The following is a 16,485-nucleotide window of genomic DNA, read 5'->3' on the forward strand; positions in this document are numbered from 1 at the left end:
CTGTGTGAACTCTATATTAACTGCTTAATTTTTTATTAAACCTAAAATGGCTCTACAAAAGAAAATCTATTAATGAAAACATTAATATAATGTGGCAACTCTTAAAATCAGTTTTTCCGCCTCAATTCCCCAGGTCTGCTGTTGTTTTTGTTTGTTTACAGTCTTTTCTAAATTAATTCTGTAGTCTCTGTTCTTCGTTCTCTGTTGCCTCTGAAGTATGGGCCTGGTTAGCTTAGGGGTCAGTTAATGATTAGACAGAAACTTCCCTGAAGGCCTTGAGCCAATGTCTGCTACTCTCACAAGGGGCTCCGAGTATATAGTGAGGCACACCCGCAATGCTCTGGCAGTTTGCAACTCTGCCTTAACCTTGACTTCCTGTTTGCATAAGTCCTTAAGGTCACCTCCAGGTGAGAGATTTGAGACTTTCCAAGTCTTTCCTGGCTACGTACACAGCCTTGTACATGTGTGGGTCTTCATTTTTCCTAAGATATCTTGTGCGTATTCAAAGTCTCCTAGGGATAGCTCATTCCCTGGATTTTCCTTTTAATATTTGTGGCCAGTCCCTTGTTTTCCCCAGCTGTATCTTGAGATCAGGCTTGCTGGGAGCACTATCATTGTCCTGCGCCCTCAGAGGCTGCTGACTTTCAAAGCAGGAACAGCTGCTAGGCTGTGGCCTTTCAAGGCTGCCATGGGCTGGGCAGAGAGGGATGGAAATAAGGCTGCTCACAACACCACGAAGCTCAGTTTCTGCTGAAATTCAGCTATGCTGTCGAATAAATATTTCTCAGATGGTTGTGAGCCTCTGGCTAATTTTCAGAATTGTGAAGATGTTGATTCTGACCATGCTGAAACGGTTTACATTGCTACCTGGAGGAACAGATATTCAGAGGTCCTTATCCCATCAATTTGGAAGTGTTTCTCCCAGCCTTACTTTTTTTTTTTTTTTTTTTTTTTTTTTTTTTGAGACACCCAGGCTGGAGTGCAGTGCCGTGATCTCAGCTCACTACAACCTCCACTTCCTGGGTTCAAGGGATTCTCCTGCCTCAGCCTCCCAAGTAGCTGGGACTACAGGTGCGTGCCACTGGACCTGGCTAATTTTTGTGTTTTTAGTAGAACTGGGGTTTCACCATGTTGGCCAGGCTGGTCTTAAACTCCCGACTTCAAGTGATCCTCCCACTTCGGCCACCCAAAATGCTGGGATTACAAGCGTGAGCCATTGAGGCCCAACTCCCAGGCTCGCCGTCTACATCAGCTTGGTTTCATACAAGTGCCGGGGGCTACACAGGTAAGCCTTATTTAGTTAATCTCATTACCGAAGCATTTACACTAAATATTAAATAATTATTTTAAACATATGAGGTGTGGTTATTTTTTAAAAGTAGGTGCTAACGGCCGGGCGCGGTGGCTCACGCCTGTAATCCCAGCACTTTGGGAGGTGGAGGCGGGTGGATCACGAGGTCAAGAGATCGAGACCATCCTGGTCAACATGGTGAAACCCCGTCTCTACTAAAAATACAAAAAAATCAGCCGGGCATGGTGGCGCGTGCCTGCAATCCCAGCTACTCAGGAGGCTGAGGCAGGAGAATTGCCTGAACCCAGGAGGCGGAGGTTGCGGTGAGCCGAGATCGCGCCATTGCACTCCAGCCTGGGTAACAAGAGCGAAACTCCGTCTAAAAAAAAAAAAAAAAAAAGTAGGTGCTAACTTACTTTACTTCACTTAGAGCCTTAGACTTTAATTCTTGAATTTATCATATGTGAGAGCCCTGACTCTTGCTCCTGACTGTACTTTAGCATCACCGAAGGAACTCTAAAAATACTGATGCCGAGGCTGTACCTCAGGCAAATTGAATTGGAACCTCTGTGGGTGGGACTCAAGCCTCTGCAGTATTATTTTTAAGCTCCTCAGCTTATTCTTATTCTCAGAGAGGGTTGAAGGTTGACAGTCCCGTAGCGTTAAGTCTGGCACTAAATTGATTTGACCTACTTTTTGAGTATTCAGACAAAGAAGGAAAAGCGAACTCTAGAAAAAGCATTGGACAGTGACTGCCACCACAGGCAGGTCAGCCTCAGGAACGTCTTCAGTAGTGAATAACACAAGGAATGTAAAAATACTGAAAACCGAAAATCACAATACAAATAAATCATTTAATGGTGTTTCAAATAAAAATCACGATACACATAAATCGTTTTATTGTGCTTTATTGTGTCCTTATTCTAAGGATCATATTTGTACATATGTCCATCTGTAGGAACTGGTTAATTCTGATATATTATCATGTATTGAATATTTAAGGAAAGGTTCCAAATGCAAAGCTTCTACTGACTACAGGACATTCTCCTCTCTTGGCATTGAGGTATGACAATACTCTCAGTATTGCCAACCAGAAAAGCGTCCCTAACTTCAATGTCCAGAGTTTTTACTGGGGCTTCATTTGTAGGCATGATTGACTGATTGATTACCCGGTGGTTGAACTCAGTCTCCCACTACAAAGGTTGGGTTGATATCACATGGCCCAGTGGAACTGCCACGAGTTAACTTGCTAGCATAAACCAGTAGGTCTGGTCTGCAGGACGGTGAACATGAAAAACAAAGGCACTCCTGTTGTTCCAGAAATTCCAGGGTTTTAGAGAGTACCTCTCAGGACAAGGTCAGATTTTTTGCTATACATACACGGAAAATGAAATTTAAGCTGTTAGGCTGGTGTTATTTAACAAAATCATAAACATTGAAATTTGTGCATAGGAAAATTGTGCATCTGTTTACACATGCATGAATTGCCTACAGAAAATTGAAAGCAATGTTTTCATTTGGGGAAACAGTTTGTCAGAATGTAGCCACAAGCCTTTTAAAAAGCATATATTAGATTCAGTGATCTCATACTGTGACTAATTCAAAGAGCAACATCAAAATATTCAAAAATTTATCTCAAAAAAAAAATAAAAAACAACCTAAACTGGAAAATGTTCATATTTTAGGAAGTCTAATGCAGTTATTTTCATGCATAAAATTGAGAAATGTTTTTATATAATACTACTTGAAAAAGTATAAAATTATATATGTAACATGATTCAACTTATATTTCAGAATGCATACTAAATTTTGTATACTAGTTATCATTAATCCCTAGGGGAAAAAAGTACTTGCTAACTCATTTTGCTTTGGTCTGTATTTCAATTTTTCTACAAGCTGGAGTTCTTAGAAAATTTAAAATTTAGGCTGGGGATGGTGGCTCACATCTGGAATCCCAGAACTTTGGGAGGCTGAGGCACGTAGATCACTTGAGGTCAGGAGTTTGAGACCAGCCTGGCCAACATGGTGAAACCCTATCTCTACTAAAAATTAAAAAAAAAAAAAAATTAGCCGGGCGTTGTGGCACATGCCTGTAATCCCAGCCACTTGGGAAGGTGAGGCAGGAAAATCACTTGAACCGGAAGGTGAAGGTTACAGTGAGCCACGATGGTGCCACTGCATTTCAGCCTGGGCAATAGAGTGAGATTCTGTTTCAAAAAAAATTTTTTTTTAATTTAAAACAGACATTAAATACTTTTGCTTTTGGCATATTTCTTATTGAGGTACCAATTGAATATTGAAAAGTGATTTTTATAAAAATAAGGTCTTTAGAAAAAGAGGATGTAGAATAGACTTTTATTCTAATATTCTATATTCTTTGCAAGATTTTGGTGAGTATGTAACCTTATCTGGCATTTTTGGGGGAGGTAGAGATGGTGCAGAACTTCTGTTAGATGTTCAAAGAATATGTTAACTCAGAAAAGTTAAGAACCACTCAAAGAAAATTTCAAAAGGAACAAAACAGATGAAACTGTAAACAGAAGATGGAAGAGTAACATTTTGATGGGGAAAACAGGTCATAAAAGGTTTTCTTAATACAAAAAGAGCTAGTATTGCAGGACAGTTTAAAAGGTATGGGTTTTGAAATTGGTGGACCTGGGGTCAAAGTTCAGTTCCATCACTTAACTAGAATTTTCACGTGAGCAAAGTTACTGAGTATCCCCGCTGTGGTTTGAATATTTGTGTTCCCCCAAATTATATGTTGAAAGTTAATCTCCAATGTGATAGTTGTAAGAGGTGGGGCCTTTGAGGAAGTGATTAAGTCATGAGGAGCAGAGGCCTCAGGGATGGGATTAGTGCCCACATTAAAGAGGCCAGAGGGAGTTTGCCCCCTTCAGCCACGTAAAGACACAGCAGGAAGTCACCGTCTATGAAGCAGACACCAAATCTGCTGGTCCCTTGATCTCAGACTTCCCAGGCTCCAGGACAATGAGCAATTTCTGTTGTTCATTCATTACTGCAGTGTAAGATATTCTGTTATAGCAGCCGAAATTGACTAAGATACTCCCAGAGTGTATTGTCTATCTAGTCCCAGTTTAGAATATTGATTAAAGCTGCGTGAGAGTTGCTAAGTACTGTGCTAGGCAGTTTACAGGTAGCAGCTCGTTGATATAATGACCCTAGGAGGCAGGTAATATTGTCCTCATTTTAAAGTAAGAAAGCTGAGGCCTACCCAACAGAATAAAAAGGAAACCTGCAGTCAGCACTTAGCATATGTTGGCAAAAGAAACTAGAAACTTCTCGTTTCCAAGCCTATTGAGTGTAACAATGTTATTCTTGCCACAGAGCCATTCCTATGCTTTCCTGTCTGCTCCTCTCCCTGATGTATTGAAGACTGCTGGAAATACAAATTAACATTTTTACTTTAATCCACGTTGATACCCTTGAAGGAGTACATATTCCAAATATGGCCAATTCAGTTTCCCCAGAGGGACTCTGGAATGCAGGTCAGACTGAACGTTCATGGAATAAAACAAGTCTGTTGAGGGATTTTCCTCTAAGACAAAAAGTCCATGAGTAGAATATAATAATTTATTGTTGAGAATGATAAAAATTGTGATTATTGAGAACACCATATTATACCCACTTCAGGAAGACTCCTTCTATTCATTCTCCATCCACTCCACCAATGTTTATTGAGCAGCTAATTAGTGTCAGATCATCCCTAAGATCCAGGCACAGCAAGGAACAGACAGACAGAAATCTCCTTCCAGGCACGGGCTCTTAAGGTGCCTTATGTACTTTTCAAGCCTGTTATGTCTAACCATTTTAATTAGCATACACATATATTTCTGGAAAATTCCTGGTTAAAATTAGTTCTCAAGAAAGTAGGGTATTAGATTACTTGAAGCGGTAGACCTCTGCCCCCTAGTGACACGGGCTGCAAATTTTAGGGATAGTGCCGAAAGCTGTGGTCCCCAGTCTTTTTAGCATAGGTGATTCATTTTGTGAGAGACAACTTTGCCACAAACCAGGGTGGGAGGGATGGTGTTGGGATAATTCAAACGCACTTGTGCAATTTATTTCTAGTACGATCACATTGTGATATATAATGAAATAATTATACAACTCATCATAATGTGGAATCAGTGGGAGCCCTGGGCTTGTTTCCCTGCCCGGGGTCCCATCTGGGGATGATGGGAGACAATGATAAATCATCAGGCATTAGATTCTCATAAGGAGCACACAATCTAGATCCTTCGAATGCACGATTCAAAGTAGGATTTGTGCTCCTAGAAGAATCTTTTTAAAAATTTATTTAGGCTGGGTGCGGTGGCTCAAGCCTGTAATCCCAGCACTTTGGGAGGCTGAGGCGGATGGATCATGAGGTCAAGATATCAAGACCATCCTGGTCAACATGGTGAAACCCCGTCTCTACTAAAAATACAAAAAAAAAAATCAGCTGGGCATGATGGTACGTGCCTCTAGTCCCAGCTACTCAGGAGGCTGAGGCAGGAGAATTGCCTGAACCAGGAGGCAGAGGTTGCAGTGAGCCGAGATCGTGCCATTGCACTCCAGCCTGGGTAACAAGAGCAAAACTTCATCTCAAAAAAAAAAAAAACTTATTTAAAATTTATTTTTATTTTCTTGAGACAGAGTTTTGCACTTGTTGCCCAGACTGGAGTGCAATGGCTCGATCTCAGCTCACTGCAACCTCCATCTCCCGGGTTCAAGTGATTTTCCTGCTTCAGCCTTCCAAGTAGTTGGGATTACAGGCTCCTACCACTACACCTGGCTAATTTTTTTTTTTTTTTTTTTTGGTAGTAGAGATGGGGTTTCACCATGTTGGCCAGGCTGGTCTTGAACTCCTGACCTCAGGTGATCCACCTGCCTTGGCCTTTCAAAGTGTTGGGATTATAAGCATGAGCCACTAGGCGTGAGCCACCGCGCCTGGCCATTCCTATCAGAATCTAATGCGGCTGCTGATCTGACAGGAGGCAGAGCTCAGGCAGTAATGCCATGACGGTAGTTGCTGTAAATACTAATGAAGCTTTGCTTGCTCGCCTGCTGCTCACCTCCTGCTGTGTGACCCAGTTCCTAACAAACAGGCCACGGACCTGTACCAGTCCAGGGCTCAGGGGTTGGGGACCCCTGTCCTAAAGGAAATAACATCATTTGTTAATCTTATAAACCTTGCATTATAAGACCATGATGTGATACTTCTAAATCACATTTGTGTCAAAAATCTTGCTTCTAACCTTTAAGCTGTCCGTGTTCATTCTTGAGCATAGGCTGAACTAACTTTGGGAAGGAATTCAGTTCATGGTTTGACTCTGAAACAAAATCGATAATAGCCCTTTCCCAAAAAGACTCCCTTCTTGCCTGCGGACCAGTCTGTCTTTGTGGGACTAACAAATTAGACAAGATTCGAAATCACATTTTAGAGGTCATGCGGCCTCTGGCTCCAACAGTCTGAACTTCCCCAAATTGTTCCTGGAGATAACATCACTATTGTAAAACTTAAGATCAGTGCTTGAGATCCTTTGCAGACCCTGCACTCCATGGATCAGCTGACACCATCTAGACTAGTCATCTGGCTCAACCAGCTCTGCCATCCCACCCAGGAGTGGAAAATAGCAAGAAAAACTCACTGGGATTCCACCTCCAAACTGACCAATCAGCACTCCCCACTTTCCAAGCCCCTACCCACCAAATTTAAAGACTCTGATCCTTGAGTGTTCAGGGAGACTGATTTGAGTAATAACAAAACTTCGGGCTCCCACACAGCCGGCTCTGCGTGAGTTACTTTTTCTCAATTGCAAGTCTCTTGTCTTGGTAAATTGGCTCTGTCTAGGCAGCAGGCAAGGTGAACCCATTGGGCAGCTACGGTAGTCTTAAAAGGAGCTACAGACTTAACTCTTGCAATACAAATAGTATGTGATATTGTTGGCAAGTCTGTTCCTTGCCTAAATTGTTAATTATTATTATTGCAAAGAAAATGTGACTTCATCTTTTCCTTTTTGTTCATTCTTTCCTTTTCTCTTTGTGGTGGTAATAAAGAGTAGCAGAAGAATGCATTACTTGGGGCTCTTAAAGTTCTTGATCTACTGGAGTTTGTAGCACAGTTCTTATTTCTTTGTATCTGGTAGCAAAGAATGAGATAATTCACTTGTTTTGTTAACAGAGCAAATGCAGCCGATGTTGAAATGTTAATTCTCCGTTAGTTTCTGTACAGGCCACTTAGTTTCCTGCTATCTCCTGGCGGTAGAATGTGGCTTTGATTAACTCTGGTCGGCCATTGTGAAAATATATACCTTTTGAAAGTTATCCAGTAGATTGTGTGAGAGGCGGTCACAGGTAGAAATCCACCAACACCACAAAAACCAGCTTCAGGCAACTATCCCCCTTGGTACCTGGTTGTCATTATTATCCTAAAACTGAGATAATAAACACTAAGTAACAAATTATTGATAGATTATTTATTATTCATGACAGTCCAGATGAAGAGCTATCTTTGCATTTCAGATGACTAATGTCCAGTAAGTGACAGATACACTGCCACAGATAGAAATTTAGAAACTTTTTTTTTTATGAGACAGATTTCACTCTTGTTGCCCAGGCTGGAGTGCAATGGTGTGATCTAAGCTCACTGCAACCTCCACCTCCCAGGTTCAAGCGATTCTCCTTCCTCAGCCTCCTGATTAGCTGGGATTACAGGCACGTGCCACCACCCCCGGCTAATTTTGTACTTTTACCAGAGATGGGGTTTCTCCATGTCGGTCAGGCTGGTCTCAAACTCCAGACCTCAGGTGATCTGCTCTCCTCAGCCTCCCAAAGTACTGAGATTATAGGTGTGAGCCACCACATCTGGCCAAATAGAAACTTAAAAAAAAAAAATTATTTACCTTATTTGTATTTGACATTATAAAAGGGTTTTAAAGCACCAATCCTTTTCTAGTCATTACGGGACAGCCTCACAGGCATGTGCACGTTATCGAGAAGCCTCACCCACACGAGGACGTTAATATGTGCTTGACAAAACCGTGGAGCAGAGCTTCAATACAATGCTCTGTCCCAGTGTATACTGCTCAGGTGATGGGTGCACCAAAATCTCACAAATCACCACTAAAGAACTTACTCGTGTAACCAAATGCCACCCGTTGCCCAAAAACCCATGGAAATAAAAAATGTAATATAATAGTAATAATAAAGAATGTTCCGTCTTTCTGAGAGAAATAAGATGCCTCTCTCAGCTCTGTTTTCTCAGCTGACAGTCAAGGTTTCTGTTGTGGGATGGAGGTGAGGCTAGGTAAAGAGTTAATAGCATTTAACTATGGGCAAGAAGAACATTAATTAGAAAATTAGTTTCACACAATAGTGGTTGGCTGTTGACTTTTTTTCTTAGAGAACATTTTGATGTTTAGTCCTTTACATTGTAAAAACCCGAAATGCAGCGTAGACTTGTAGCGGCTTCTCTCCCTTAAGGTTTTAGCATTCAAACATGTACATTACAGTTAGATTAAAAATTTCAGTACGTCAAAGGAGTTGCTGAATTCTAAGGAGAGAATGGCAAACTGTTAATTTTATTTTCCTAATGCTGCCTTTAGTGATCTTCAAAGTGACTATGTTTATAGAAATTATTTAAGCAGGGCCGGTGGCTCATGCCTGTAATCCTAGCACTTTGAAAGGCCAAGGTGGGTGGATCACCTGAGGTCAAGAGTTCAAGTCCAGCCTGGCCAACATGGTGAAATCCCACCTCTACTAAAAATACAAAAAAAAAAAAAAAAAAAAAAAAAAAATAGCCAGGTATGGTGGCTGGTGCCTATAATCCCAGCTACTCAGGAGGCTGAGGCAGCAGAATCACTTGAACCCAGGAGGCCAAGGTGGGCGGATCACGAGGTCAGGAGATCAAGACCATCCTGGCTGGCTAACACTGTGAAACCCCATCTGTGATAAAAATACAAAAAATTAGTCAGGTGTGGTGGTGCATGCCTGTACTCTCACCTACTTGGGAGGCTGAGGCAGGAGAATTGCTTGAACCCAAGAGGCAGACGTTGTAGGGAGCTGAGATCATGCCACTACATTCCAGCCTGTGCTACAGAGTGAGACTCTATCTCAAAAATAAAATAAAATAAAATATATGTTGTAGGGAGCTGAGATCATGCCACTACATTCCAGCCTGTGCTACAGAGTGAGACTCTATCTCAAAAATAAAATAAAATAAAATAAAATAAAATAAAATAGAAAGAAAAGAAAAGAAATTATTTAATCAGATAATGGAGCAAACTTATTTTTTTTTTTTTAGATAGAGTGTCATTCTGTCACCTAGGTTGCAGTGCAATGGTGCAATTTTGGCTCCCTGCAACCTCCTCCCTCCCTAGTTCAAGTGATTCTCCTGCCTCAGCCTCCTGAGTAGCTCGGATTACAGGTGCCTGCCACCACACTCAGCTAATTTTTTGTATTTTTAGTAGAGACGGGGTTTGACCATGTTGGCCAGGCTGGTCTCGAACCCCTGACCTCAGGTAAGTCATCCACCTCGGCCTCCCAAAGTTCTGGGACTACAGGCATGAGGACAGTGCCCAGCTGCAGCAAACTTTTAACACACTGAACGGCTACAATTCTTTGTTGACCGTAACTCTAATAAATTTACAGGAAGCCAGGATACTTTTCAGAGCTTTCCCAATCAGTCAGAATCCACAATGGCTCTCTTAGAGGGAAGCATGGGTGATAATTGGACATACTTTACAAAGCATCATGCAAGTAACATTTTTTGATGAACTACATTAATATAGGCATTCAACCGTGAGGCTGTAACACAATTGTCTCTACTTTTATTTAAAGTAACAAATACCCTTGTATATTTGAAAGTTGGTCATATAGATTGGGTCATTCTTGTCACACCCAACTAAAACGGAGTCAAGAGCCGGGGAAAAAAGCACTCAGGGCACAAAACATTGCTCCAATAATGTAATCCACTGCAAGCTGGCTATTGAAGCCGGCTACGGTAGCCTGAAACCAGTTTATCTAATAGCTACGGAAATAACTTGCTGCAATTCCACCAGTCACGTACGAATCAGAGCTTGCCAGCTCACCAAAACTTTACTAGTGCCAATTAATTTTCTTTCAAAACAATGTGTAACATTGCTCCTTTTTGTAAAATGTCCAAACTTCTCTGTTTTTCAGACACATTGAAGAGCATCTCGTCTGTGTGTTTACCCTGAATTGGAATTCTTGCTTCCCGAATAAAATGTTTTAAATGTAGAGATTTATCTCTGTAGTTTATACAACTTTGACATGCTCATAGTTTTTGTTTGTTTGTTTTGTTTGAGATGGGATCTTGCTCTGTCACCCAGGCTGGAGTGGAGTGGCATGATTATAGTTCTCACTACAGCTTTGAATTCCTGGGTTCAAGCAGTCCTTCTGTTTCAGCCTCCCACGTAGCTGATTCTATAGGTGCGAGCCACCTTGCCTGGCTAATCTTTTTTTTTCTTTGTAGAGATGAGATCTTAGTACATCGTCTAGGCTGATATCCAACTCCTGGGCCTCAAGTGATCCTCCTGCTTCAGTGTTTCAAAGCCCTGAATGTATGGATGTGAGCCATTCACATAGTTTTAAAAGCCAAATTGTCTGTCAATTTCCAGTCTCCACCTCCCTATCCCAAATCCTGCTCCTAGTTACAATCATGTTTAGCTTATTTAGCAATGTTCAATGGTCTTACTTTTCAATATCATTGTTTTGTTTGTTGTCATTTTTACATTTTATTTTTAAATTTTAATTTTTTATTTTATTTTTTGTTTTTTTATTTTATTTTATTTTTTGAGATGGGGTGTCACTCCGTCGCCCAGGCTGGAGTGCAATGGCATGATCTCGGCTCACCGCAACCTCCGCCTCCCGGGTTCAAGCAATTCTTCTGCCTCAGCCTCCTGAGTAGCTGGAATTACATGTGCCTGCTGCCACACCTGTCTAATTTTTGTATTTTTAGTAGAGATGAGGTTTCACCATGCTGACCAGGCTGTTCCTAAACCCCTGACATCAGGTGATCTGCCCTCCTCGACCCTCTAGAGTGCTGGGATTACAGACGTGAGCCCCACGTCCAGCCTTGTTGTCATTTGAAATTCATCTTTATGACTCATTATTTTTTGCTTTCTATTATGGAAAAAGAAGATTAAGCCATGTTGTCCACCCACAACTTCCTTTCTCTCCAGCTTGTTTATTAGATGGTTTTATGAGACTTTGGGTTCAGCCTGATTAGCAAGTTCAGAGGAAAGCATGTTTTTTGTTTTTGTTTTTGTTTTTTTGGCAACCACCCTTCCTAACCCTCCAGCATGCAATCTGGCCTTGTCTAGTTCTAGGCCTCTTTTCTGGTATCCCTGGTTCCCTGTGCTCCAGGTACAAGAGGCAGTTCACTCATCTGAGTGCATTCCCCGCCTGGAAGCCTCTTCTCACCCAGGACCAGCCACACCTGCCTCTACGCCTTGCAGACCCCGCACCTTTGCAAGCCTCACCTCTTCAGAAGCCTTCCCCGCCTCACCAAGCGGAGGCTGGCCATAGCAGTTACTGGGTGAAAGAAGATTAGAGGCAACATGACCATTTAAGATGGTTTGCATCCTGTCATCTTCTTCCAAACCAGAGGGGGAAGGCGCGAGACTAAAAGCTGAAGAGGGTAGAAGTAGAAAAACTACCCTGTTTTACTCGTTTGTTTCTGGGAAGACTGAGGGTCTCTATGTCATATAGAGAGTTTGAGAAACAAGTCTTAAGTCCCTGGGGTATGTGGCCAATTCCGTCCTTCCTGGTGTCCCCAGCAGTCACCATGGGCCAGCAGGCGTGACTCCTGAGCCAGCATCTGGTGTCCTTGTGAGACTCACCTCCAGGAGCCTCAGGGGGAACCCACTTCGTATCACACCCTTAGGGACTTCCTTCCCTTCCCGTCTCACTGCCCCACCCTCTACCAGTCCTGTTTCCTGGAATCAAGTCCTAAATCATTGACTTACATACTCCCTTCCTCAGAGTCTGGTTGTGGGAGAAACCAAGTTAAGAAAGCACTTGACTATTTCAAAATTACTTAAGGTCTCATGCGCTATGCCCACACCGACCTCATTGGGGTCAAGATCTGGATGTGCCTTATTTGCCTGCCAGATGGGTGGCAAAGGCCTTATCTTACTGATCTGACTCTTAACAGATTCTTGGTGGAATGAATGAATGTATGGATGAATGAAAGATGTCCCATAGACGCCATACAGTAATACAAGGGATTTCTAAAATTCAACAAGTTAGATTCCCTATTGCTTCTCTGTTTCAGCAAACACATCCACTCATCATGAACCAGCTCATCTTAAGTAGTGAATAGGCTCGTTAAATATTTTAGGCACATTCACATTCCCTTAATGAGTTGTTTTTCCCAAACTTACATAGCATATTATTGGTTTTAAATATATTTTTCACTATTTAAAAATAATAATAATAATGTTTCAGCAGAGGAATTTTTAATTTAGAGTTTAATGATCCTAGAGACTCATTACTTTGCTTTCTTGAAATATGGAACCAAAACATTTTCATCTCATCCTAAATTACTTTTATGAAGCTAATTTTCTCCATCACTGAATATAGAGGAAATCCTCTTAATTTGGAGTCAGACGTTATGTAAGATGTGTTGTCTTAAATATATAAGTAAATATTAAAATATTTTCTATATTATGGAGAATATTTAAGTTGATATTTTAAAGATTCAAAATAGGGCCAGGTGCGGTGGCTCAAGACTATAATCCTAGCAGTTTGGGAGACCGAGGTGGGTGGATCATAAGGTCAAGAGATCGCGACCATCCTGGTCAACATGGTGAAATCCCGTCTCTACTAAAAATACAAAAAATTAGCTGGACATGGTGGTGTGTGCCTGTAGTCCCAGCTACTCAGGAGGCTGAGGCAGGAGAATCGCCTCAACCCAGGAGGCGGAGGTTGTGGTGAGCAGAGATCGCACCATTGCACTCCAGTCTGGGTAACAAGAGCGAAACTCTGTCTCAAAAAAAAAAAAAAAAAAAAAAAAAAAAAAAAGAATCAAAATAGAGAAACGGAAAGGAGTAAGTGTTTTTCAGGTTGTCAGGAATCAGGTTTAAGACATTATATATATATATATATATATATATATATATATGTTCAGCCAAAAGATGGTTGATACCTTTCATGTCACATGCATAGTTGGAAAGGATTATAATTTGGCAGCATCCAAAGCAAATGTTATTTGTCCTTCCTCTGTCACTGCATGTGAACAGGGATAGCACACTTCTTACTTTTTTGCTAACATTTATGTGCTGCCAGGGTTTTGCTATAGGTGGAATATTTGTGTGTCTCCAAAATTATCAAATGTGAGAGCGTTTGGAGGTGAGGATTTGCGGAGGTAATTAGGTCATGAGGGTGGAGCCCTTATGAGTGGGATTAGTAGCCTTTATAAAAAGAGACACATGGGAAATGATCTCTGTCTCCAGGCACTGAGGTCACAGTGAGAACGTGGCCACCTGCAAACCAGAAGAAGAGCCTGAGCTGGCAACGAAATAGGCCAGCAGCTAGGTCTTGGACTTTCCTGCCTCCAGAACGGTGAGAAATAAATGTTTGTTGTTTCATCTACCAAGTCTGTGGTAGTTTCTAAATAGCAGCCTGAGTTGAATAGCAGGTTTCCAAGAGTGAACTTTCTTATGAGACTCAGAGGAGGGCTCAGGAGGACTCGATGGTGGGGATGGGCATTGATTCTCAGAAGACCATATTGTCCCTGACAGTCCAGCATTTGGTGAGTGACATGGGTCAGGTCACTTTTCTGGGCCTAAGAATTGCCAACTTCTGTAGAGAAATGGTACAGTCTGCCCTGCGCACTCTCTGAAATAGTGTGAGGACCAGGTGTTACATTGATGTGAAAAATGCCTTAAAATCTGTGAAACCTCAGACATGAGTAAAGGTTTTGTTTATTCTTAGATTGATGTCTGCCTTTTCTACCTTATAGAAGGAGAGAAAGGGAAATATTTTAGGTGGAAGGGGAAGGGAGAAGAGAAATATGTGAATACAAGTCTTATTATATTGATTGGATGGCACATCAGCAGACACAGATCTTTCCCTTTAATTTCCACTGGTCAACCCACTGGGTGCCTAGTTTTCTCCTACCTAACATAAAGGTTTGGAATGGTTTCTAAAAATTTTTAAGTACTATGAGGAAAGGTGTCTATTAAATGTTTGGAAAACTTTTAGAAGGAATTTACTAAATATGTGCTGTGGTTCCTTTGGAAAAAGTCCAAACTCCAAAATTATGTTTATTTAGAATTAAAATTCCATTTTGGAATGTGAGCCCTTCTCATTTCAATCACACCTGAGTCATTTCTGCTGCGAACGGTAAGCATCTCCACAAAGCCCACGTCATTTTCTAGGCTGACGACAACTCACTTCTTGACCGAACTAGTGAGGAGCCTCCGAGCCCTTGTCTTGCCTAGGCCTCGACCTTTGCTTTTGAAAACTTGAAAACTTCAGACTCAGCGCAGATGAGTTTGCTCACCTCCCGCACTAAGGGTTTGAATAAACAGTCACATGGTTTCTAATAGCTCAAGGCCATGCCTCTAGAACGATGACTCCAAACCCCGTAAGTTTTTGCTTTGAAAAGCTCAAGGCTTCCAAAATGATTCACCATGTGTTCTTGCCAAAACCTGAAGATAGGACACTCGTCTTCTCATCTCTGTGGGAGGGTAAGACCCCGTCTTCCTTGAGCACCTTTTAGCAAACCCAGATGGCCTAAGCACTTGGACAAGGCCCTGGCTAATTTTTGTATTATTTCACTTCTCTGACTCTACTGAGCTCCCACTGGCCCTCTTCCTACTCCCTCATTCTCCTGTTTTAATACAAAGTACCCCCTGCACAAATCCGGGTTGAGTTCAGTTCATTCTGGACTCTTTTCCCTATTGCAACAGTGATTCCTGGTTAAACACGGTCCTTACCACTTGAACCAGTGTCCTGCTTTGTTTTTCTCTTGATAAGGTCCAGTGCAAACTGAAAACACAGGTCCTATGTTCAAAAAGCATGAAAAAGTGTTTTAAGAGGTGCTAAAATATAAAGTTTTTTTCCTTTCATTTAATATCTATTCCTGAACTGGTTTTGGATTTTGTTTTCATATACTGTTTAACATTAAGTAAAGAATAATTGAAATTTTAGATATTAGCCTGAAGTTTACCATCCGTCTTTATGCCGTGAAGTTTTTAACGTAGGTGTAAAGTATTGAACTCTTATCACAGAAATCACACAAGTTATACTTGTACGTGTGTATGCATTTCATTTTTAAGAGAACAGTGAAAATACCTGTGATATGACAGACCAAAATAGATGCCCCATTATCAACTGAGATGGACTCTAAAGTTAACGAAAGAAAAGTTACTTATGCGTTCAGGGTTCAGGGCAATGGGCATGGCAGCTGCCTAAATTTCTACAGGTACAAGAAAAACCACAGTCTTGGCCGGGCGCGGTGGCTCACCCCTGCAATCCCCGCATTTTGGGAGGCCGAGGCGGGTGGATCACGAGGTCAGATCGAGACTATCCTGGCTGACATGGTGAAATCCCATTTCTACTAAAAATACAAAAAATTAGCCAAGTATGGTGGCTTGTGCCTGTAGTTCCAGCTACTTGGAGGCTAAGGCAGGAGAATCACTTGAAACTGGGAGGCAGAGGTTGCAGTGAGCCGAGATCGTGCCACTGTACTCCAGCTAGGCAACAGAGCCAGACTCCCTCTCAAACACACACACACACACACACACACACACCCCAAAATACAAAACACCAGTCTTGCTAAATTTGCCAAGAATAGGAGCTATTAAACAAATTATCGCATCCCTCCTAACTGACTGATAACCCAGATCACTGCAACTCTGGACAGAGGACTGGCCTTACAAACACTCTTTTCTTTTCTTTTCTTTTCTTTTTTTGAGACAGAGTTTCGCTCTTGTTACCCAGGCTGGAGTGCAATGGCATGATCTCTGCTCACCGCAACCTCCGCTTCCTGGGTTCAGGCAATTCTCCTGCCTCAGCCTCCTGAGTAGCTGGGACTATAGGCACGTGCCACCATGCCCAGCTAATTTTCGTATTTTTAATAGAGACGGGGTTTCCGTGTTGACCAGGATGGTCTCGATCTCTTGACCTCGTGATCCGCCTGCCTCAGCCTCTCAAAGTGCTGG

The sequence above is a fragment of the Saimiri boliviensis genome, chromosome 15 (assembly GCF_048565385.1).
Source record: "Saimiri boliviensis isolate mSaiBol1 chromosome 15, mSaiBol1.pri, whole genome shotgun sequence".
NCBI classification, from domain to species: domain Eukaryota; kingdom Metazoa; phylum Chordata; class Mammalia; order Primates; family Cebidae; genus Saimiri; species Saimiri boliviensis.